Genomic DNA, 25,260 nt, shown 5'->3' on the forward strand with positions numbered 1-25,260 from the left:
AATTATTAACTCTTTGGTAATAGTCATCCTGGGATGGACACAAGGTATAAATTAACCTATGGAAATAAATTGAGTAGCTTCCTGTAATTCCCAACATCATAAGCACAGAAGTGTCCTGGATAAGCTTTTTAACATTGATGCCAAATTTCTCCCTGATTGTCAATATAAGTTTCTAGATTTACGTTTACACAGGTAACAGGAAAGTGTTAGCATGACGGTCGTTCCTTCCTGTAACCAGTATTGACTGGTGAAATCTCTGGAGCACTGTCTCAGGTGTGGGGACGTGATGGTAAAGAGAAAGTTCCTGCACTTCTGCAGCTTCTCTTTTAGGGCAGATGACAGGCAATAAATAAATATTGTAAAATCAGGTGGTATTAAGTGGCTATGAGGAAAATAAGAAAAAAAAAAACAAGGTCCTAAAACATATTGGAGGGGACATATTTTCTACGGGGCGGTCAGGGAAGGTTTCTAGGAGGAGGTGCCGTTTCAGCTAAGAATGCGAACGCTCATGGCAGGATGTGAGGAAGGACATTCAGGCCAAGGAATAACGAAGGGAAAGCTCTACTAGAGACCTCTGGACAAAGATGCCAGATTTAAAATCTCTCTTCCTAGGGAAATCTCACCGAAGGAAGAGATTTTATACTTAAAGGTATAAACCCATACAATCAGGGAGATCAGCAGAGAAGACAAACCTGGGGGAGCCTAAAACACCCCCAGGTAGAAAAAGGTAAAAGCCGGCATATCAAAGAAACTGAAGGCAAACTAAAGAGAGTAAGATGAAAAGAAATCCATTAACATTTCAAGACCCTCTGGAAGACTCAGGAATTGGTAAATACAGACGATGTGTTTAAAGTCTGTGCTGTAGGCAGCCCAACCCCCAGCCTGGATGAGAGCTTCCCCCTCTGTCTGGCACCCTCCAGCTGGCCAGCCTGGGCTTCCACTTGGCGGCTGGGCAGGCTTCCAAGAGCAGACAGAATTGAGCAAGGCTTCTGGATCCCTAATGCAGAGGTGCCCCATTATCCCGTCATCCCATCCCCTGCGTCCACTGGGCACAGCGAGACACGAGCCCAGCCTGGATTTACAAAAAGGGGCTACACAGTCGCATTGGAAAGGGCATGGATATAGAAAGATTGTTGACATTTTTGTGATATATTCCATCTACTCACCTACTCCCTTTTCCAATCCGGGGGGATTTTATTCTCTAACGGGATTAAAACCCTAGCACTCTTTCTAAAGCTCCCAGAATGCTGCTTTCCATAAGCTCTCTCTCCAACAGGAGTAAGTAGGGGCTATTGTTCAGAATCTGACCACCCTAAGACTAAAGACCTAAAGACACTAGCACCAGTTACCCCAGCTCACTGGCCCAGGCTCATCACTCAACCCTGGTACAGTCAGCCAAGTTCACCCTTAATCTTGATGGGAGAGAATAAGTCCTAATGGGACCCAGGACATCAGTTGTATGCAATCAGTCACCTTCTCCCACACCTCTAGAATGGTGCTAGTTATGCAGCATCCTTAGGAGAATTGAGAGATAGTCACTCCCTCAAATTCTGTGCTCTTTGGTTCATATGAGGACCTCTATTTGACAGCTATATGCTGCCTAGTTCCCACTCTTAAATAGGAGTCAGCGTCTAAGGATTATCAGACATCCGACCTGAAAGACAGACAGCAAACAAACGGGTAGGAAGAATAAAACAGCACGGAGGGAACAGTCTGTAAGGAAGAAAACAACTTCAACACTACCATGACTTTACTCCAGAGGATAAGGGGAGATATCGTGACAGGCACTGACATGCAGGGTGTTTAAAGAAGTCCTTCTAAGAATTAACCAAGGGCTAGAACTGAAAGCCCAGACTTCAGAATGGCACAATTCATCCACGCAACAAAAAACACTGGTCCTTGTACACCTTACATTTTTTGAAATAAAAAATAAAAATCAAAAAGGACTATGGATAATTCAAAAATAAAGTAATAGAAATCACAAAGACAATAGAAGGGTTAGAAGATTAATTGAGGACATTTTCCAGAAAAACAAAAGACAGACAGGTGGAATGTATAAGACAGATGAAATACAATTATAGGATAATAACAGAGAGTCCAACTTCCTAACAATAGAACATATGAAAGAGAGAAGAGAGAAAGTGGAGGGGAGGAAAGACTCTGTGGCATAGCTCACGGTAATTTCCCAGGACTGAAGGGGGTGACCAGATGTCTCAGCACAGTGAGTGAAACACCCCATAGAAAGGTATTCTGTGAAATTACCAAGAATGGGAAAATGAGGTCTCTATAAGATTCCCAGGAGTAAAAAAAATAAATGATTACGCCAAATGATCAATCAAAAGCAGAATGGCTTTGATTTTCCAAATGGAATAATTTAAGCCTCAAGTCATTAAGGTCTTCAAAATTCCGAGGAACAGTGATGATCAATGCAGAATTTTGTACCCAGCCAAACATGAAACTATCGTAAATCTCTTCAGGCTTAGAAGTTTTCAAAAACTGCACCACCCTCGTACCCTTTTTCAGAAAGCTGCTGCAGAGCATGCTCCACTAAAAATGGGTGAGGAAACCAAGAGAAAGAAAACGTGAAATGGAAACATAGAGCTAATCAAGAGAGAAGTGTAGGGAATCTTATCCTCAGGATTTGGTAAGGGGATATTCAGGGCAAGCAGTCCGCAGAAGGGGGCTTGACCTCAGGACAGGGGAAGGGAGACAGGGAGGAGTGGAACCGACACACAGAGTCCTCAGTTAAATAGAAGAAAGGTAAACACATCAAAGTAAGCAAGGAAGAATATGTGGGTTTAAGTACAGATATTTTTCAGACATGGTGTGTGAAATAAGTTGATTTCTGCCTGATTACTTCTATTTTCTGTATGTAGAGCCATCAACTGGTGTGAGAGTATGTGTGTGTGTTTGTGGGTGTGTGAACTCACGCACTCACATGATTTTGGGGAGCTTAAGTTGTTGCAAGTCAATGCTTTTCTTGGAGAAGAGTAAAGAAAAATTACCTAGGAAAATGTAATCTAACTGCTCAGCCAGGAGCATGAGGAAACTCTTCTGAGACCTTTGAGGATGTGTCAGTGGAGCAAAGACGTTGACGGCTGATTGACTCTAAGAAAGGAAGTGAGGGTACAAGGTTTGGGATGGATGGTGAAAAGCTGATGAGGTCATTCACTGGAGAAAGGCACTGAAGTCAGTGTGCCAGAATAATAGGGTGGAAGAGAACATAGAAAGAGAATGGAATTCATCAAAATGTGTGCTCCTGGGTGCATGAGTATATGCATGTGTGAGTGTGTCTGCCTGTGTGTGTTTCATCCAGCAAAACGCAGCTGCTCAGAGAAACGAGATAGCAGAGATTTGGATTTAACAAGGTTTGCATCAGTGTTTTTGTGGTTGAATTATAATGAAGGCTTAGGGCAGTTGAAGGCATATCCGTGGAGTGACTGTAGCGGATGACCTTCTCCTCTAAGCTGGGCAAGGAGGGGAGTGAGAATATGAAGCTGTGTACACCTCTCTCCACAGTGTGTGAAAATGTTGGTTCCTCATGCACCCATTAGATGTTAGCAATTGTTTCAGCAGTTATCAATTTATGGGCACATAATGGCATTGAATCCATCATACAACTTTCATTTTCCCGCTTATTGGCCTTTTGATTTCTTTTCTTGTCAATGCCTTTTCACATCTTCTCAACATTTTTCCAGTCATGCTTGTATCTTTAGAATAAATTTTAGGAACTTACCTATGTTAGGCATATTAAAACTTTGTCACCTATGTTACAAATGTGTTCTCTATATTCTTTGACTAAGTTTCTGTTATACTGGATTTATATAAGTTTTAGTATTTAAGTATTAAATTGGTCATTATTTGCTCAATTGCTTGAAATTTTCTTGTTGTGTTTAGGAAGACTTCACCTATAAATGCTTTAAAATAATCTCATATTATTTTTAATAAACTTGTATTTCTGAGAGTTTTTTTGAAATTTATGTATAGCGTAAAGCAGTGATCAAACTTATTTTTTCTCCAAATATTTACCCTATTTTCTCAGCATGTAGAGGAAAAAACCAGTTTTTTTTCTTCCCTGTTTACAATACCAGCTGCACTGTAGATTAAATTCCAAGCATTCTTGGATATGTTTATCAATCCTGTGTTCTGCTCTTCTGGACTAGGCGCATTTTGTTATAATAGTAACTTCTTACAATATTTAATATCTGAAAAGACAAATACCCCTCAATTATGCGTATGTATCTCACATAGTTTTTGACAATCCTCACACATTTATTCTCTCACATAAATTTTATGTTCAATTTTTCCAGTTCCCAAATATGTCCTTGTTAACATTTTGACAGAAATATTACTGGATTTAATTGTTATATTTATTTTGGGGGATTGACATCTTAACTAGGAATAAGGCTTACAATTCTTAATTTTCTTCTTTATATCTTTCCTTAAAACATAGTTTATTTTATATGGGACTTACATATTTCTTGTTGCATTTAATATTATATACTTTGCAGTTATATACTAGGTGAATAAACTCCATTTGTTACTTTTTCGATTTAATTCTCTAACTGATGATTAAAAGAAAAGTTACCATAGATCTCCCATATTCTGCTACATGTGGAAATTATCTTATCAGCTATAAGCATTTTAATTGATGCTCTTTTATTTTCTAAACATATACCAATATCTGTAGGTAAGTATAATTTGTCTTCATTTCAGATAATTACACCACTATATTTTTTTCATTGTATCACATAGTCCCTATAAAGCCATTATGGATAATTTGGTATCCTTGTCTTTTCTCTTGATTTTAATGGGACTTTTCTTAATAAGTCTTATTTAATATGATGTTTGCTCCTGGTTTTTGATAAATACTTTTGCCAAGGGCTTATATTTTCTTTTTATAAATTAGACTTTTCATAAAAATATACTACCTACTTTCACTCATTGTTGCATTGGCTTTTTAGTTTGCTTTGTGTTCTAGCTGAATAATCACTGTTTGGGTCTTTATTAGTTCTTATGTACTTTCTTTTGCAGTGTTTTTTTCTTCTTCTTTGACTCCCTATGATGACAATGCATTCGTTCGCATGCTCCCTTCAGTACAGGTGCTGGGGGTGGGACCACGACATCTGCCCCTGCAAAAGGCCTGGCCCAGCCTGGAGACACCCCTCCTCCTCTCCACAGTCCAAGGAAACCTTCCATCAAGCAAGACTCTCTGTTAGACTTTCATTTTTCACAGAAAGAATGAGTGGTTTTCTCTGAGCTTGGTAGAACATATTGATCTTCTTTCAGTCGATAGCACAAAATGTCTGCCCTCTGTCCCCCTAACGACGTCCATTTGAGTAGCCTGCCCTGCTGGTCTCGTTATAAACCCTCCGGGACAACCAGTATGGGACGGGAATAAGCTAAAGATTATGGTAACTATTTACTGTTCAAGATTCTCCAGGTTTTTTTCATAATGTAAGTCAGATTAGAAAACAGCTACACACCTGACACAAATGTGTGTAGCTGTCTCTCCAGCCACCAGCCCCTGTGCCAGCACTTCCTCTCAGAGTGACAGGGCTTGAACTGTCTGCTGGCTGTCCCTAGGGCCAGCGTCAAACACAGACCCACGGAGTGTCTGTGCGTTTGTGAAGAACGATTAGTGAAGACTTGCTCTATCACGTTCTAAATGTCGCATATATAAAGGTTTTACATGACATGTTTACCTTAGAAGTTGACGCTGGAAATGATTTTACTCTCCTATGAAATGGAATGAGCCACATTATTAAGTGATGGATGTTATGTTCTTCACAAGATTTTCTTGTGTCGTGGTTGGTAGGAAACTCAATACTCTCTTTCTTTATCATCTTTTCCCCACCCCTCACTCTTTCCTTCTCTCTCTCTCTCTCAGTGCTGCCTTTGTGGGTTTTAACCCTATTCGTCATATTATTGTAAGCCGCCATTATGAAAACAAGTCAGGAATGATCAAGTCAGGACATGTATACATGAAAAATAAAAATAAGGAAAAGCAACATCGAGACTTATAAGGCAAAGGAAAGGGAAGTGGTGTGTTTTCTTCTTCTGAACTATAGTACTTTTGTGGGGTCCCAACACTTGGCATAAATCTGAAAAATATACAAGGCTCTCTTATAAAGATCATTTTTTCAAACTGAAATTCATCTCTCTGTTTGTGAGAGGGTCACAAGTTGATATCAATTCTTGAATATGAGAATGATGTACCAGAAAGACTAGAGGTTTTTTACATATCTGCTTCCATACTGTGATGTGGAAAGATTCGTGCCCAAAACACAATGGTATTTTATTTTATTGTTAGCTATTTCTAATGGCCTTCCAGACTTCTACACATGGCTTTAAAAGTTTAATGAAAATAAACAATAAAAGCCTTCAAAGTTCTCTTTAAATACCTGCTATTGGATTCTCCTGGGTACAGGTGTTAAGGCCTGAGACCCTGTGCTGTCCTTTCTTGGACATTCTTTGTACTCGTGAGTCCCCTTTGCCCAGAGGTCTAGTCCAACATGCACGTGCAGGGCTGAGAGCTTCCGCCCCTGGGCTGTCTTCTTCCATGGTTCTCTGGAAGTAAGCCTGCGGGACTTCGGAGCCAGGTCACAGTACCTGTTCCCTTGCTGCCCAGCCTTTTTCTCCCCGCGGCAGGTTACAGGTCACCCTACCCTACCTGGGCTCAGGTGGAGCTCTAGATGCTTCACAGGGCCCTTCACAGGGGTCGCAGCTCTGTGCTCTGTCCAGGGAGGCCCAGGCAATGTGGGGGACTGCACTCACCACTTTCAGTGCGGAGCATCTAATTCCAGTAAATACCCCCAGGAATTATTTATCGCACAAGTCCCTGATTGCTCTGAGCTTACAGCACTTCCAGGCCCAGGAGTGCCAGGGCAATCTGCGTCCACCCCCTTTCACTTTCCTCTGCAAAAACTAAACACAATGTCAACGGGAATAGCATCTTTTAACTTTTTTTTTTTTTTTTGGTGAATTTCTTATTAATATAAATCTTTCTTGTTCTGAGATTCACGATTCATGGAATAAATGGCATTCATAAATTTAGGAGAGGAGAGGAGTGAGTCTGAAACAAATTGTTCATTGACAGACAGGCTTTGTTCCAAAAAAGCGGGGAGAGAAATGGTTTTAAATTCCAAAACAAAAACAAAAACAAAAATTTTCTTGACATGCCAAGGGCAGTGCCCTGAAGCATGAGCTGAGGAAAGCTTGCCCATCTAAGGGGAGCGAACGTAAAGGTGTGTGTGTGCAATGGTAAGATGTATGGCAGGCAGGACTCGGTAAACACGGGGAGGATTCCCCACCTGGAGCCAGGAGGGCTGTGGTGCCACCTTGCATTTTTTTCGGAGCTGGAAGGTGCAGACGCCAGAACAGCCTCATTTTGTGGAAGAAGGAGCCCTGGATCTTCCAGGCACAAATGGAAGAAGAAAAATTGGAAACATTACAAATACAAACGTACTCTACTTTTGTCCTGTCCACGTGTGTCTCTCTGGAGAGAGGGAGCCCGGCTGAAGTTGGGTAGGACTAATCTCATCCGCACCACACTCTGAAATGCAGAGAAGCCTCACAGCCTTGCCCTGTGAGATGCAGCTCACCGGGGCAACTCAGTGATCCTGTCTTCCCATGACTTCATTTGTTTTTGTTTTCGTTAGTTTTTTTAAATTATGCTATAGAAACAAAATCCAAAATAGTGAAAAAAAAGTAAAAGTCATGTTAGTTTCCTAGGGCTGCTGTAACATGGTACCTCAAACTGGGTGGCTTCAAACAATAGATATGTACTGTTTCACAGTTCTGGATGCTGGGAGACCAAAGCCAAGGTGTCAGCAGGGTTGGTTTCTTGCGAGGGCTGTGGGGAGAATCAGTGCCAGGCCTCTTGCCTAGCTCCCGGGGGTGTCCTGGCGGTCTTTGGTGTTCCTTCGCTTGTAGAAGCACCACCCTGATCTCAGCCCTCATCTTTGTAGGCTGTCCCCACTGTGTGGGTGTCTTTTCAGAACTTTTCTTTTTCTAAGGACACCGGTCATACTGGATTACAGGCCCACCCTACTCTAGTGTGTCCTCGTCTGAATTAATTACATCTGCAATGACCCTGTTTCCCAATAAGGTCACAATCAGAGGCTGTAGGGGTTAGGACTTCAGCATATGAATTTGGAGGGGATGTAATTCAACCCATAACAGTTGGTTTTCTCCATTTTTAACTTTAATGTAGAAGATTAGAAGAAAATACAAGTAAAAGCAATTTTTTTGGGTGGGGGGTCCAGATCTTAAAGAAACATTGGGAAATCTACACAATTTTAAAAATCTTTTTTGGCTTGTAGCCTGTGTATAAGGAAAAGAAGATCAATTCACTGTTTTCCTGACATTCTGTGGCCCATCAGTCAGGCTTGGGCAAGGATCCTACAGGCAGAGCCCGTGGCAGTCCTGTGCACACCTCCCCAAATGGGTTCCCGTTAAGGGTCTCTGTTTTTCACATTTTACATACTTGTTTTTCTTGTCTTTATTCCTGGAGCTCCATTTCCCCAGGCAAATATGAGAACACATGAAAGAAAAGGTATGTTCTCTCTCTCAGCAGCAGAAGTTTGAAAAAGGAGATTTATTTTGCATCTTTGACAGACGGATCTACTGAGATATATCTTTAAAAAAAATAAAGGCATATTCTGTCTTTGCTGCAGTAGGATCCAATAAAGAAAGTAGAGGGACCCTGGTTTACACAAAAATTAATAAGAAACTTTATTTGAGACACAGATAGCTTTATGGCCTGATTTAACACGTCAAAAAACTAAGAGTAGAAGCACCAAACACTGAAAATTCAAGGAGATCTCCATGAAATGCTGTGGTCTCCGAATCAGTGTTTCCAGGAGAAATATTACAAGTCTGTTCATTTCCATAGTAGCTACACTCTCAGATACATGCTTTTAAATAAATTGCAGAGAGCAAGTCCAATTTATCATCAAAGCATTTCTTATGTGCGCATTTGAGGAAACTCAAGTATTTATTACATGCTCCTCTGCAGATGGCAAAATCTATACAAGATAAATAGCCCTCTCCCGCTCTCTAGAAGTGCACAAGTTATGTGTTCACATTTTGATAGATGACTTCCGCACCAAGGGTGCAGGTCTAAGTGGACTTGATAGACCCAAAGCCACTCTTACTGTGGCCAAAGTAAACTCCCAGGAATACATTGATTGTGCTAAAAACAAACATGAAAACAAAACTCAAGCAATGATTAGATCTGACCACAGCAGAGGACAGGAATTGGTGGACCAGGAGATCCGTTTGGTCCCACCTCTGCGGCTCCCAGCTATGAGCTTCGAGTCCTATCACTTCTCTCATCTGAGCCTCTTCTTCAAAATGAGAAAAAGTCAGAGTCAATCGTGCTTCAGATTGTGCCAGTTTTACAGCTAGTTACATAATAAGGCTGGCTCTAATTTTTAACTTATTTTTACTTTTTTTCTTTAAGAGCACATTATTGTCTTATACTTTCCACATACTGAACCAAAATTTTGTTAAGAATCACATTCAGGGGTTTTCTGTTTAGCCTGCTGATTCATGTCAAGGGTGTTTCTTACACTTAAGACACTAGAGCTTATGAGAAAATACATGTTCAAGATGAATTTTCAGTTTTATCTGTCTCCAAAATATGTACATGGCAGTTTTATATTTCTAATGAACACCCTGCCCAGTCAGATTTGTCCAGGGGCAAAATCCCTTAAGGCGCCTCTTGCTCTCAGAAAGAAAACCTCATCTGTACAAGTCCGAAGTAATGAGTCTGAGGGGTGCCGTGATTCCCCTAAATCCTCAGGTCAGCAGCATTCACCTCTCCGACTGTTTCCCTTCGGTCAGCTGGAATGACGCTCTACGGCAAAGAGGCTGGCAATCTTTTTTATCTCAGTGTTACAAAATAGGTAGCTCTGGAAACAGTTTCCCCACTTGAGCATCACAAAATCCTCCCTAACTGATAAATCTTCCAAGTTCATCTCCAAACAGATAGCACGGTGCTTGCATCAGCACTTTGCTTGGTGTTTGAACTCCTCCTTACCGACTTAAAAATAGGGAGAGCAGGGAAAGGAGACACAGATTCAGAAATGCAGAACCTGATAAAACACCACTGGGGGAGATTAAAGCTGGAAGTGAGAGAAACAACAGTGCTTGTGTCCTTCATCACCTCCTCATAACCTCAGGAGGAAAATGGGAGTGTTTATATTAGAAATGGGCCCGTCAGGCTACAGACAAAGCTGTGAGATCGGAAAAGGAAAGTCAGTTCCAACCAGCTTCCCTGCAATAGTTCCAGTTTTTCCCCCTGAAGGTAACAGTCTTCCTTTTACAGTCTGCAAATAGTAGGTTCTAAATAAATGCTAGATGGAGGGAAGTGTGAAAGAAAAATGTATACAGGAATTAATAGTTTGAAGCTATCTCTGAGGTTGATTTCGAGTAATTCTGCAATAGCATATGGAAAAATAGACATAAAAATTTTCCTTAAATAAAGTGTATTTAAAAGAAATGGGAGCACTAGGAAATATAACAGGAGCCGAACGGTTCTGTGGATCACACTTGCTCGTGAATGCACTCTGTCCTCTATATGAAATGTGGCATACAGACAGCTGCCGATATTTTAAAGGCTTCTGCTGGGGCCCGCATTATATTTTTAAATTAGACCCTAAAGCTGCATTCTAATGCATTACTTTCATTTGCTAAAGTATGATCGGTCTCATTCTACTCCCTCGACATCCTGTATTTAATCAGTCTGAGAGCAGCACAGCACAGCTCCATCTCCGCATGCATCTCTGCCAGAGACTGCTGACTTTTACATTTAACCTTTCTGGCGACACACGGCCTACTTGAAGGAAAAGAAAATAGATACATAACTGAGCCAGAGATGGAGGAGAGGAAGAAAAATCCCCTTAGATAATTTGAAATATATGCAAATCTGACTCCTTGCATCTGATGTGATGCTTGTCATTGCAAATGCCACAGTAAACAACTTCAGACTTCTTTTGTCAAAGTTAGCACAATGATTGATACATCGGACACAAAATTTAAAGTTGAGGTTAAGAAAATCGATCCACTATTTTTTATTTTTTTTAGAAAAGGAAAGGGATTGCATGTCGTCTGACGGAGCCATGATGGGGATGATGGCAGAGGGTTCCTTTTGAGCATGCTTTAAACAACAAAAAAAATGGTTGTTTCAGGATGGGGAAGGTCATGGAGCAGTGGCTTGAACTCAGGAGGACTCTGCCACTTTCTTAGAGAATTTTCAGTGTCCATCTGTTGACCTGGTGAGCAGGGACTGCATGGGCGGGGGGTCTGCAAGAATTGGAGTCCAGTCCTGTTGTTCAGCTATTTACTAAGTGCAGGGCCCTGGCAGTGAATGCAGGTTCACGGAGTCTCAGCTCCTCACCCATCTATAGAATCCAAAAAAAAAAGTGGAGATATCACAGCTCTTGTCATGGGCCTTCATAAAAATTAAATGAAATTGTGATTCAAAAGCACCTGACAGGGTAGTTAAGTGTTGGACAAATTAGATCTTGACCTAGTCAGGTTAATTTCGTGTATACTAAAGTTCCCAAGGACCTGAATTCTCCATGGTTTGGTTCACAGGGGTTAGTTTCTGCCTCCTGCTCTGTGTGCTGGAGGGACTGGGGGCCGCTGGGGGTGAGAATGAGCCTCCTGTATTTGGAACCATTTGGGACTCTCAGGTCACTGCAGGGAGGGCAGAAAAATGAGTGAATTGCATGAGAGCTTTTCACTGCCCCAGGCTGGGAATGAAGCGCATCGCTTTTGCTCACATTTTACAGGTATTTGGCCAAGCGGGAGAAGAAGATGGGATATTTGGTGAGCATCCTCTCTCAAACATAGCTGACTTTCTCCCAGCATGGACTCTTCTTCGTACTCTTCAACGAAACTTTAGAGATTGCCTAAAAACCAAAACAAAGTACATTTAACAAATAGTGCATAACATTTATCATAATTTAGGTATCACTGGCAGGTCTCTGCCTACCCACCCATCATCAAATAATGAATTTAACCAAATTGTGTCACCATAATTTCAGCCAGATGTTAAAAACAATCAGCTCCCTCTCACCTACAAAACAACTAAAGTTTTAGTTTGGCAACTCAATAGACAACAAAAATCTGATTTTCATTATATATTTTTGTAAAAAAATATGAAAATAACCCTCATAAGTCACTTGCCAGATTTGGTATGCCAAGAGGTGCAGGGACCCTCGGTTGGCAACGTGGCACTGACCATGAAGTGGCCCCACTCACATGGGGGACTCGCTTCTCCCATGTGGGCTTCGCCTCTGCGTCTATAAAATAAGGCAGTGGTACTGCACCCCTCCAGGGCTCAGCCTCTGCTATCAAACCGTTCCATTCTGTAGTTATTTTTTAATAACAAGTTTTTTGTGGACTCTATAATGCCAAAGACATTCTATCCAAAGGAACCAGGAGACAGATTCCTGCTTCCTGCCGGTTGAACACCAACCCCGCCCCCGCCCATATCTACAATGGGCCGAGCAAGAAGCGTTGAGGAGAAATAATGTCCACAAAGTCCTTCGAAGAGAGGGCACAGCACTGCCGACCACACGCAGGGCTGTTCTCTGCTGTTCGTGTATTTGAGTCTTGGAAGTTTTGTTTTGTCTTCTCTATAGGGTGATCTTCTCTCCTTTAAATAAAAATCCATGTTTTAAATGTTTTCTGATTCTCATAAGAGGAAATCATTGAACATGCCCAAGGAAATTAGAATATACATTTAGTCAACCAACATTTCCCAAGAGTTCGCTGTTTTCCAGGCCTCCCATTGACAAGAGGGACGTGGAGATGGGTCAGGAGCACTTCACCTGCTCTGGGGACGACAGAGGGGTAAATAATAGATGAATAAATAAATCGCTGGACTACAACATGGTAAATAGAAAGATGGGGGAAAAACAGTGATACGTGTTCTTGGAAAAGAGGCATTTATACCACCCCGCAGCACAGGGGCTGCAGTCCGGAGCATTCCGAATGGGAAAACTGATTCACATCCTCACAGACTCCTGTATCCAATCTCGTCACGGACACTTGGCCACATTTCAGGACGTGGAAAGAATCTCTCAGGGATTAACACATTCCCCTTAAAATCACTATAAAGCAGATATGTGGGATCTTTAGAGCAAACTTCATGTCATTAATACTAATTTTGCCGTGAATAATCAAGAGATTCTTGGGGGAATAGCCTGAGTTTCAAACTGCCTACTTTTCCTCCTGTGCTAACGGATGTATTTTCTTCCTTATCTCGCACTTTCTGATTTCACAGATTTCTCTCTCCATCTCGTTGCTCTCACTTGTGTCACCCTGTCTAGTTCCACGTGTCACCCTGCCTGGTCCCACAGCCCCTCTTCTGCTTCAGGTGAATTTCTCCTTACAGGGCCTCCTTAGATCACCTTGCATTCTGAATACCAACAGGTTCAGCTCTAGCTTGATATTGCAAAGAATCGTGAGTAAAAGTTAGCAGCCATTTCTCTGCTTGCAACAAGCTTTCTAGAACACAAATTCAGTTATTAGAGGCAGGGACTATCACACCAGACATAATATGTATCCCTGGAATGTCGATCCAGGTGCCAGAAAATTGCAGGCCAGTAGGAAAATGGTGTAATCTGTGATTCCATCTGGCCCATGAATTTCCAGTGGCCTTGCTTATAGATTGTCAGAACTGTTCATTAAGTTTGTTGTGAAACCAAAGACTTAATATCTGTAATTTAGAGGGTTCAATAGGCAGTTAAATTGAGTGAAACTATTTTTGAATGACTACTCCAGTTTCAGAGAAATAGCCGACATTGCAGCTCAGAAGAGCTACATTTCGAGGCAGCACCAGGAATTCAAAATTATTTATAGACCCTTTAGAAAAGGGCTTTGCTATGCTAAGTTGAGAAACTTTTTTTCTCCTTAAAAAAAAAAAAATTAACAAAAGCTACAGTGCTGACAAAAGGAAGCATTTCTAATGCAGTTAGGTTATCAGTTACAACCACATAACTTGACGTGGTTCAAACAGAGCAAAGGTTGGTTGTGTTTTCTGTTTCTGCCTTTCTGTCTTATCTGTGGTTATTTTAACATGCACATATATAGCGAAGATGTGTTTGCACGTAATAGTATGTGTTAAGGGGAGACTGCTCTGTGCTGAACGGGTGGTAAAAATGGGGTTCCTTATAGGAAAGGCTTTATACGCTGGTCATTTTTAAGCAATCCTTTAGACATTTTATCAACAATGGGGATATTACCCACTCCTGAAACACAAAGGAAAACTCCTCCACTCAAAACGTGGCATCAAAGCTCATACAGAAATTGTGACATTTGTCCTGGCAGTTGACATGAAAAGGAGATGCAGACATCAGCGTGAGGCCCAAGAATAAGCGGGTGTTAATAAGGGCTGAGTGCTGTCCAGGGAGGAAGCACGCAGAACAGCGTGGCTTCTGGGCCCTGGGGTCACCCAGCCAAGTCTCACGGTGTTTCCAGAAGAGCTGCTCCTCGGGCAAACACGTTTACATTATGTTCAAAGGCCCTGGGGACTTGTCTTTTAAGAACTAGGTAAATTTTTATCTGCTGGTACTAAAAGAGTTAATGTTGCCCTCAGTGGGGCAAACTGCTAGTTTCCTACCTGAAATCCACTCTTCCCTCCCTCACAGACTGTGTTTGTTTTGTTTTGTTTTGTGTTTTTATTTTTTGTTTTTTTTTGGGGGGGAAGGGAGTGTTTAGGGTTGTAATATATTAGTATAAAAGAAGAAAAGAATGACTCTTATCAGTTTCTCTTTGCAGGTTGGGCAGCACAGTTATGGCCAAGGAGATGGAAATGTAAGTCAGCTGGGAATTTCTGGGAAAGTTTGCTTTTCTGGAATAGATGCCACCTCTTTTTTTTTTTTTGGTCACTTTTATCTTCTTCCTTCCTGGAATGAGGGCTGAGGTTGGAGATAGAGCATTGCTTTTGTGACCCAGGGGCAAGCAGGACGGTGAAAGCCACGTGCTTTTGATGGTAAAGCAGAAAGCTAGAAAAAGCCTAGGACATTAATGACATTGTGACTTTCTATCATAAAGAAAAATGCAAACCCAGCAAAACAAACTTTGTCTCAGAGACCTTCCGTTATGTTTCAGATTTGAAAATCTTCTAAAGAATTCTAAGAATATGCAGCTCTTATTGCACGTTTTTTGCACATAATGTAAACAAATAATCAAATGAAGAAACTGAAAACAAAACACAACAAAGCCCACCAAAACTGATCAATACATCAAGGTGAAAGGAATAATTTTTGTTAAGTGAGGCGATATAAATTAGTGCTTAAAATATAACTAAAAAGGAATACTGTGATTTTAAAAATTCCGATGCATTAGATTCTGGCCAGACGCTACTCTTGGATAAATAATAATGGAAACAATGAAACGAATTTAAACTCCGTCCTGCAGTGAATACGTTCTTGCAGTTGCACATGAAAATGAACTTTGAGGGTTTTTTAAATTTTCTAAACAACTATAAAATTTCCTTTTGCATCTTTTTTATTGATGCCTTCAGTTTTAAAAATCATTTTCCAATAATGATCTGATCATTTAATTTTATTGTGTCTCAAGCCACTGCACCCTAATGTGATTCTCTTTGATTTCTCCTCATTCCATCTTTCAAATAACTGGCCTAAAAGAACACAAGTAGGGCCATTAAAAATGCTTTTTCTGAGCAACATACTCTTCCAACCTTTCCCTGAAGGCTTTGAAAGGTAATCTGGGTAGCAGGACACATAAGCATGAAAAAATACTAGTAAAGTACCAAGGGATTTGCTGAAAGTATGCTACGGTTGACTTCTTTTAGAGGAGTGAAAGTGGAGCAAGACTTGTCAGCGAGGGGGTCTTCAAACAAGGTCTGGAGGGGTGATAGTTGAGTGTGTTGACGAGAAGAGTTTTCTGGGCAGAAGGAACCAGTGTCAGAGGGCAGGTGTTGAGTGTGGGTGGATCTCCACAAACCACTGATCTGTCTGGAGTGCAGGGCAACTAACAGAGAGAAGTAGAGAGAGTAGGAAAGCTGTGTTGGAGACGGATGATGACGGGCCATGGATAGTAAATTTAGGAGAATAGACTCTGTATGACCTGTATGTTCTGAATGTCCTATAAATAGTGAAGAGCCTATCTATCCATCCTTCGCTTTCTCTTAACACTTAATTTTCACCCTCAATGCTGGTAATTTATTTTATGCTAAAACAAATGACCTGAAGTATTAATGGGATCACTATTTTATAGACACCTGGGTGTCAATGTCAGCCCTTTAGGAAGCCTGAAATGGCACCCTCACCAGTCATGGGGCATCCTTCCCCTCTCCCTGGAGTAGAACCATCCATACCCAGTAGAGACTCAGGGCTGCGCCACTACCTAGGATGAGCCAGACACTCCTCACCCACGGTGTTGGGGAGACCACAGGAGCGGGGCTGTAGTGTGCCCCTCCTTCTTCAGCAAGGGTGGTGTCAACAGAGGCCAAGTGAAGAGAGTGAACTCCTGTCCTCATCCAGAAGCAACAAGGGGCCCCTCCCCCCCAGCATCAGCCCCCCCCTAGTATTAAAGAAGTAGCCTCCCTTCACCAGCCAGAAAGCTGAAAGATGTAAATAAGATCCTGAGTTCTCAAACCATAAAGCTCAAAATGTCCATACTTCAACACAAAATCATTCATCATACCAAGAACCAGGAAGATCTCAAATTGAATGAGAAAAGACAATCATAAGACACCAAAACCAAAATGACACAGATATTAAAATTATCTGGCAAGGATTTTAAAGCAGATATTATAAAATTTTTTCAATGAGCAAGTACAAACACAGTTAAATCAAGTAAAAATATAGAATGTTATCACATAACCAGAAGATACAAATGAAATAGAAATTACAGAACTGAAAAAAAATGAATTAGCCAAAGTGAGAAGAAAAAAAAAAAAAACCTCATTGGATAAGCTCAACAGCACACTGGTGAGGACAGGAGAAAGAACTAATGGATTTGAATATAGGACAACACAAATTATTTAATCCAACTACAGAAAAAATAGTCAGAGAAAGAGAATGAGAGAGAGGGTGAGAGAGCCTCAGAGACTTGTAGGACTATGATAGAAGATCAAATATTCATGGAACTGAAAGAGTAGTCAATGGAAAAATGGCTGAAAAGTTTCCAAATTTACAAACATAAATCTATAGATTCAAGAAGCTGAGAAAATAACAAACAGGATAAACACAAAGAAATCCATGCCAAGTCACATCATAATTAAACTCTGAAAGCTTAAATAAATATCTTGAAAGCCTCTAGTGAGAAATGGCATATTAGCTATAGGTTAGAAACAATTCATTATCAATAGATTTTTCATCAGAAATTATGGAGGGCAGAATTAAATGGCACAATATTTTTGAAGTGCTAAAGAATTGTCAACCTACAAATCTGTATCCTTCAGGAATTCAGGGGAAATCAAGACATTCTCAAATACAGAAAAATAAAATTTATCGCCAGTGCACCTACTTTAAATAATGGTTAAAGAAATTTGTCTAAATAGAAAAGATGTAATAAAATAAAGAATCTTGAAACACCAGGGAGAAAAAAATTTGGAAAGAACTAAAATATATATAAATGTAATAGACTTCCCCTGTCCTCTGGAATTTTCTCAATTATGTATAAAAATTGAAGAAATCTATGTAGAGAAAATATTTAAGATAATTATTATAAACGGTGGAAGTAAATGAAGGTTAAAGAAGGTAAGATTTCTACTCTTTGCTCAGACTGTTAAAATATTGATAATAGTAGACTATATATATAGAGAGAGAGAGAGAGAGAAATTTTAATATGTATATAATGTGTGTGGGTGTATGTATGTGTGTGTATGTGTATATATATATAGAGAGAGAGAGTTATACTTAGAGTGATCATTAAAAGCATTTCCAAAAGAGATACACTCACAAACACTACAGATATATTAAAATTGAAATCTAAAGTATATTAAAGAAACACATTAGAAGGTAGGAAAACATAAAGAAATAAAAAAAAAAAACACAGAGGTAACAGGTCCCATTTATTTATTTTTCTTGTTGCTGTGAGTGCCTTTGAGATCATCTTCATAAATTCTTTCCCTAGGCTGATGTCTATAAAAGTTTTTGCAACATTTTCTTATAGAATTCTTATAGTTTCATGCCTTAGGTTTAAGTTTGTTATTCACCATGAGTTGATTTTTGTGAGAGGTGAGGTGCGGATCCTGTTTCAATCTTCTACATGTGGTTATCCAATTTTCCCAGCACTATTTATTAAGGATTTTTTCCCCCAGTGTATGTTTTTGTCTGCTTTGTCAAAGATTAGATGGCAATATGAGGATGGCTTTATATCTGGGTTCTCAGGTCTGTTCCATTGGTCTATGTCTCTGTTCTTGAGCCAGTACCATGCTGTTCTCGTTACTAAATCCTTGTAGTATAGCTTGAATTCCGGTAAAAGGATGCCTCCCGACTTGTTCTTTTTGCTTAAGATTGCTTTTGCTCTATGGGGTCTTCTCCAGTTCCATATGAAGTGTAGAATTATTTTTTCTAGATCTGTGAAAAATGATGTTGCTATTTTAATAAGGATTGCATTGAATTTGTAGAACACTTTGGGTAGTGTGGACATTTTTAACAATGTTGATTCTGCCGACCCATGACCATAAGCATGGTTTTCCACCTGTTTATGTCCTCTGCTATTTCCTTCCTCAGCATTTTGTAGTTCCCTTTGTAGAGGTCTTTCACCACCTTAGTCAAATTAAAAAGTTTCTGCCCAGCCAAGGAAACTACCACGAGACCAAACAGACAACCTACAGAATGGGAGAAAATATTCACATGTTACACATTCGATAAAGGGCAGATAACTAGAATCTATATAGAACTCAGGAAAATCAGCAAGAAAAAAATCAAACAACCTCATTAAAAAGTGGGCAAAGGACATGAACAGATACTTTCCAAAAGAAGACAGACTAATGGCCAGCAAACACATGAAAAAGTGCTCAACATCTCTAATCATCAGGGAAATGCAAATCAAAGCCACAAGGAGATATCACTTAACTCCAGTAAGAATGGTTTTTATCAAAAAGTCCCAAAACAATAAATGTTGGCATGGATACGGAGAGAAAGGAACATTCATATATTGCTGGTGGGACTGCAAATTAGTACATCCTCTGTGGAAAGTAATATGGAGATACGTCAAAGAGCTAAAAGTAGAACTACCATTTGATCCAGCAATCCCATTACTGGGCATCTACCCAAAGGGAAAAAAGACATTGTATATTTTATTAATCCACTCATGTATTGATGGGCACTTGGGTTGTTTCCACATCTTTGCAATTGTGAATTGTGCTGCTATAAACATTCTAGTGCAGATGTCTTTTTTATAGAATGCCTTTTTTTCATTTGTATTTAGATCCACTTCATTTGGATAGAGCTGGAACCCATTCTACTAAGTGAAGTATCACAAGAATGGGAAAACAAGCACCACGTGTACTCACCATCAAATTGGTATTAATGGATCAACACTTATGTGCACGTATAGTAGAAGCATTCATTGGGTGTCAGGCAGGTGGCAGCGGGGAGGAGGGAATGGGTGTATTCACACCTAATGGGGGTGGTGCACACTGTCTGGGGGATGGACACCCTTGAAGCTCTGACTCAGGTGGGGCAAAGGCAATATATGTAACCTAAGCATTTGTAACCCCGTAATGTGCTGAAATAAAATAAATAAATAAACAAAATTAAAAAAAAAAAATCCAGAGGTAACAACCAGGCAGAACAGAACAAATCATCATTCCATTAAATGTAAATTATCCTAAAAAAATTAAAAGACAGAGAATGGCAAAGTAGATTAAAAAATCAAGCAATAAATATTACACAGCTATATAATTTATTCAAGGAAGTCAGTTAAATATAATAATTTAGATAAGTTGAATAAAAAAGGTTGAAAAAAGATACATCAAACATTAATCAAAAGAATGCAAGAGTGGTTATACTAGTATCGGAAAAAATAGACATAAAAAATTACCAGCTATAAAGAGAGACATTCAATAATCATAAAATTGTGAATCTGCCAAGAAGACAAAGCACTTAAGTGTGTATGCATCAAACAAAAGAACTGCAAAATAATGTGAAGCATATAGCAATGGAATTGAAAAGAGAAATAGATTAATTCACAATTATAGTTGGAGAATTCAACACCCCCACTCAATAATTGATAACATAACTAGACAGAAAATCAGCAAGGACATATAACTCTGTAACATCATCAACAATGAGGATCTAATTGGTATCTATAGAACATTCCACCCAACTACAGTAGAATAGGCTTTCTTTCTAAGAACCCAAAGAGCATAAACAAAGATAGATCATTTCCTGGGCCATGAAACAAACTCAATCAGTTTTTAAAAATTGAAACCACTCAGAGTGTGTTCTCTGTCAGTAATGGAACCAAACTAGAAATCAATAACAGAAATCAAACAGGAGAATGTATGACCACTCAAAAATTATATAATACATTTCCAAATAATCTGTATGCATCAAAGAGAAGGCTCAAGGACAATTAAATAATACAAGAAGCTGAATGAAAATGAAAATGCAGCATATCAAGAGTTTTGACATGTGGCTCAGGCAGGAGTAAGTAGCAAATTTGTGACCCTACGGTTTATATTAGAGGAGAGAAAATTAAATCAATAGGCTAAGCCTCCGCATCAAGAAACTGGGAGAAAAAGAGCACAATAAACCCAAAGCAAACAGAAGAAAGAAAGTAAGAAAGAAAAGACTAGAAATCAATAAAATTGAAAGTGGAAAAACTATACAGAAAGCACATATGCAAAACAAAGAAACAGAAAAATTTATGAAATATAAAGTTTATTCTTTAAAATGATCAATAAAATTGACATACCCTGACCAAAGCTGACAAAGAAAACAAGAGAGAAGACACAAATTACTACCATCAGTAATAAAACAAGGTATATCTCCACAGACCCTGAAGACAGCAAAGGTATAATAAATGAATACTATAGAAAATTTTGCACATATAAATTTGATAAATTAGATAAAATGTAATAATTCTTTAAAAAAAACTATTCCAACTCTTCCAATATGAAACCAATCATTCGAATATTCCTATAACTATTTAGGAAATTGAACACATAACTTAGAATTTTCCAAAAAAGAAATTTTAAGGCCTAGATGGCTTCACTGGAGAATCCTACAGAAAGCTTAAAAAATTAACACTAATTTTGCACAAAATAGAAGAAGAGGCAATACTTCTCACTCATTTTACAAAGGCAGGATTAGCTTCATACCAAAAATCAGACAAAGAGAGTACAAAAAAAGAAACCTTCAGACCAGCATCCTTCATAGATATGGATGCCAAAAGTTCTTCACAAAATATTAGCAAATAGAATTTCACAACATATTAAAAGAATTTACCACCATTATCAAGTGAGTCCCATTCCAGGGATGGAATGGTTATTTAGTACTTGAAAATCACTCAGTGTAATTAATGTGAACAAGTATAGAAGAAAAATCATATGATTTTATCAAATCATGTGTAAAAAAAAATAAAACAAACATAACAACCTAGGAAAAAAGTTCCAGAAACCTAGGAAGAGAGAACTTGTTCACTTGCTAAAGAGCATCAGAATAAACCTATGGTAAACATCATACTTAAATGATGAAAGGCTGTACACTTTGCCCCTAAGGCTAGGATGCAGGAAAGGATATCCACCCTCACTATAACCATTCAACATATTACTGGAAACTCTAGCTAGTGAAATAAAGAAAGTAAAAGAGATAGAAGGGATGTAGACTAGAAACAAAGAAATAAAACTGATTTTTTTTTTTTTTTTTTGCAGATGGCATTATGGTCTACATAGAAAAACCTCAAATTGTCTGCAAAAATTATTAAGACTAATAAGTGATATCAGCATTATCACTTGACATAAGAACTACATGCAAAAATAAATTGTATTCCTATATACTAGCAATGAAGTTGTGAAAATAAAAATTACAATACTATTTACAGTTATTCAAAGGTTATCAAATACTCCAGTGTCAATCTAACAAAATATGCACAGGTGGGAGGATTGGTTGAGGCCAGGTGTTTGAGACTAGCCTGAGTGAGACCCCATCTATATTAAAAATAGAAAGAAATTAGGCGGCCAACTAGAAATAGGAAAAAAAAAAAAAAGAATTAGCTAGATATGGTGGCGCACACCTGTAGTCTCAGCTACTCAGGAGGCTGAGGCAGGAGGATCACTTGAGCCCAAGAGTTTGAGGTTGCTGTGAGCTAGGCTGACAACGTGGCACTCTAGCCCAGGCAGCAGAGTGAGACTCTGTCTCAAAAAAAAAAAATGGTAATAATATCAAATACCGGCAAGGATATAGAGGTGCATGTTTAGTGAGATTGTAATATGGCACAGTAACTCTAGAAAAAAATTTGGCTGCCTTTTAAAAAATAAAACCAAACATGCAATTAGCATTTGACTCAGCAATTGCACACAAGTATATTTATTCTTGAGGTATGAAAACTTTTGTTAGCACAAAAATCTGAACAAGATTGTATACCGAAGTTTTGTCTGTAATAGGCCACACTAGAAAACAGCCCAAAAGTCCTTCAGTAGGTAAATGGTTAAACAAAATGTGGTATTTTGTTTACCACTGTGTAACATATATACCGTGGAATATTATTTAGCAATTAAAAGGAAGTAGCTATGTATACAGGCATCAATTTGGATGGATCTCAAGGAAATTATCAGGAGTGAAAAGAGTCAAACTCAAAAGTCACATGCTACATAATCTCATTTATATAACATTCTCAAAATGACAAAACCATAGAGATGAGAAACAGGTTAGTTATTGCCAGGGTTTAGAGGTACTGTGTGGGGGTGTGGTGGGGGAGCATGTGGCTATTAAAAGGTAGCATAGAGAGATTTCTGTGGTGATGAAATGGTTCTGTATCTTATTTTTAGTGGTGGTTACATAAATCTGAAATATGGTAATATAACTGAACTATACATACACATTGTAGACATATCAATGTGTTTGACACTGTACCATAATTACGTAAGATGTAACCGTTGGGACAAATGTTATAATTGGGTGAAGTGTACATGGGATCACTCTGTACTAAGTTGGTGACTTCCTGTGTATTTATAATTATTTTAAAATAAAAAGCTTTAAAAAATTGTGGAGGGGAGTGCCATTGGCTCATAAGCACCAGGATAGATACGTTGATGTGTTCTGATGCAGGAAATAGATTTTCCCTCAGTCTACATACAGGCAGTGTCTCATGGATGCACAGTCTGTGAGCTCATTGTGACTGGACCTGAATGGGCTTGGACCTTCACGCTTGGGCGCATTAAAACCACGGCCAGATGCACAGCCCAGACTGCACAGCCTTTCCGTGTCCCCAGAAGGTGCCTGTGGGAGCAGAACGCTGTCAGCAAATAACTCCAGACCTCCTGGTCTGATGCCACCTGGGCTGCTGCGGTATCCATCACCTTTTTGTTTTAGCTGGGGTTTAACTCAGACTGCTCCTGTTTATCTTCAATTTAATTTAAATAGTCATCGAGCACCAACAACTCTCCGCCAACCACCGTACAAGGCCCCTAGTGCCCCGTGGCCACCTGCAGGAGAAATAAGCAGATTAATGTGGGATGTTGACTGTGTCTCCCGCCCGTCTCAAGTTTGACGTCTTCCTGTCTTGTGGGGATTTAGCCTGGTACCACCTATGCCTCCTAAAACAAAGCAAAACAAAACAAGGGAGTTCACTGGATCTGCTTAAGGATCTGAAACAAGTCAAATCTGTAACATGTATGTGTAGGCTCTTGAGCACAGGTAACATTCCTTATGAACGATAAAATGAAAACCGCAGAAATGTGCATATCTTCTGACCCAATAATTATTCATAAAATCTATCCTAAGGAAACACTTCAAAATACGGAATCAATCTATATGCACAAAATATTCATTATTGGTATTAAAATATAAGATACAAATGAAAAGCCTCCGAAGAGAATTGTTTCATAAATCAGAGCACATCCCCAATTATACCAACTGTGTAACAATATACTAAAATATTGGATGGAAAAAATGAGGGAATTTTTACCTACACTCTAATTATATTAATATGTATATATTTTTAAATAGAACAAAGAATGGAAGGAACATATCAAATCTTAACCAGTTTTGTATTACAGTGTTAGAACCATGAGCCTTCCAACATCTTAGTTTTCTATTTTTTTATTTATTAATTTTGCCATTAATACACTAATAAATGTATACAGTATTATGATAGCAATATTAAAACATAACAAAAAAAGTTAAATTCCTTTTGATTGTATCCCTAAACCTATTTCTATCTCTCACGAAATGTATAAATATACACAAACACCCTAGAGGTAATTTATCTCATTAATTTGATGTGCTTATTTGTGAAGTCCCTTTTCTATGTATTTATAATACCTATTGTTGTGTGTGTGTTTACATAAATATTGTGTTTATGGATTGTTTTGTTACTTAATGTTTGCACTCAACTCTGTGACTTTGACATCATGCTATGTTAATATATCTTTTTATGTCAATATCTACCTCATTATTTTAACTGTCAGATTATATCCCATGCTAGATTATTTAACCATTTTTTTAATTGGTAGACATTTTGTTTCTGTTGTTTTGCTATTACAAAATTCTGCAATAAACATTAAAGTAGAAATCTCCTTTTGCAGTCCACAAATGTTCTGTAATGTGGTTATGTTGATTTTCTAATGAAAAACACATTTCAAAATGAAATTATTTGATTATATTAACAAAAAGGAAATCAATCATGCATTTCATAAAACATTAGAAGGAAAAATGTACTTTGGACTAAAACTTCTAATTATTGCATATTAAATGCAAACTCAAGTGGTTCTCAAGTGTTTTCACTACTCTTTAAATATGTGCTAATTTAAATTTTAAAATCGATGTTTTTGCAAAGACAATACATTATTTGTAAGAAACTCTAGTACTGAAATTAACCCGAAGATAAGCTTTGTCAAGAAATATAAAGAAAAAACAACACACTTTTATTATTTTTCCTCTTTAGATCCTAGCAATGGTGATTTTTTGTTTGTTTGTGATTTTGGATCTCAGTTACTCTGTTATATTTGCAGAGACAGAAAAATACATCTAATCATCAGCCATCAAAAGGGCTATATTTCAATCTTGGAAGCTCCAGGCATTTTAAGTTTTCTAGAGC

The sequence above is a fragment of the Eulemur rufifrons genome, chromosome 19 (assembly GCF_041146395.1).
Source record: "Eulemur rufifrons isolate Redbay chromosome 19, OSU_ERuf_1, whole genome shotgun sequence".
In the NCBI taxonomy this organism is placed as follows: Eukaryota; Metazoa; Chordata; class Mammalia; order Primates; family Lemuridae; genus Eulemur; species Eulemur rufifrons.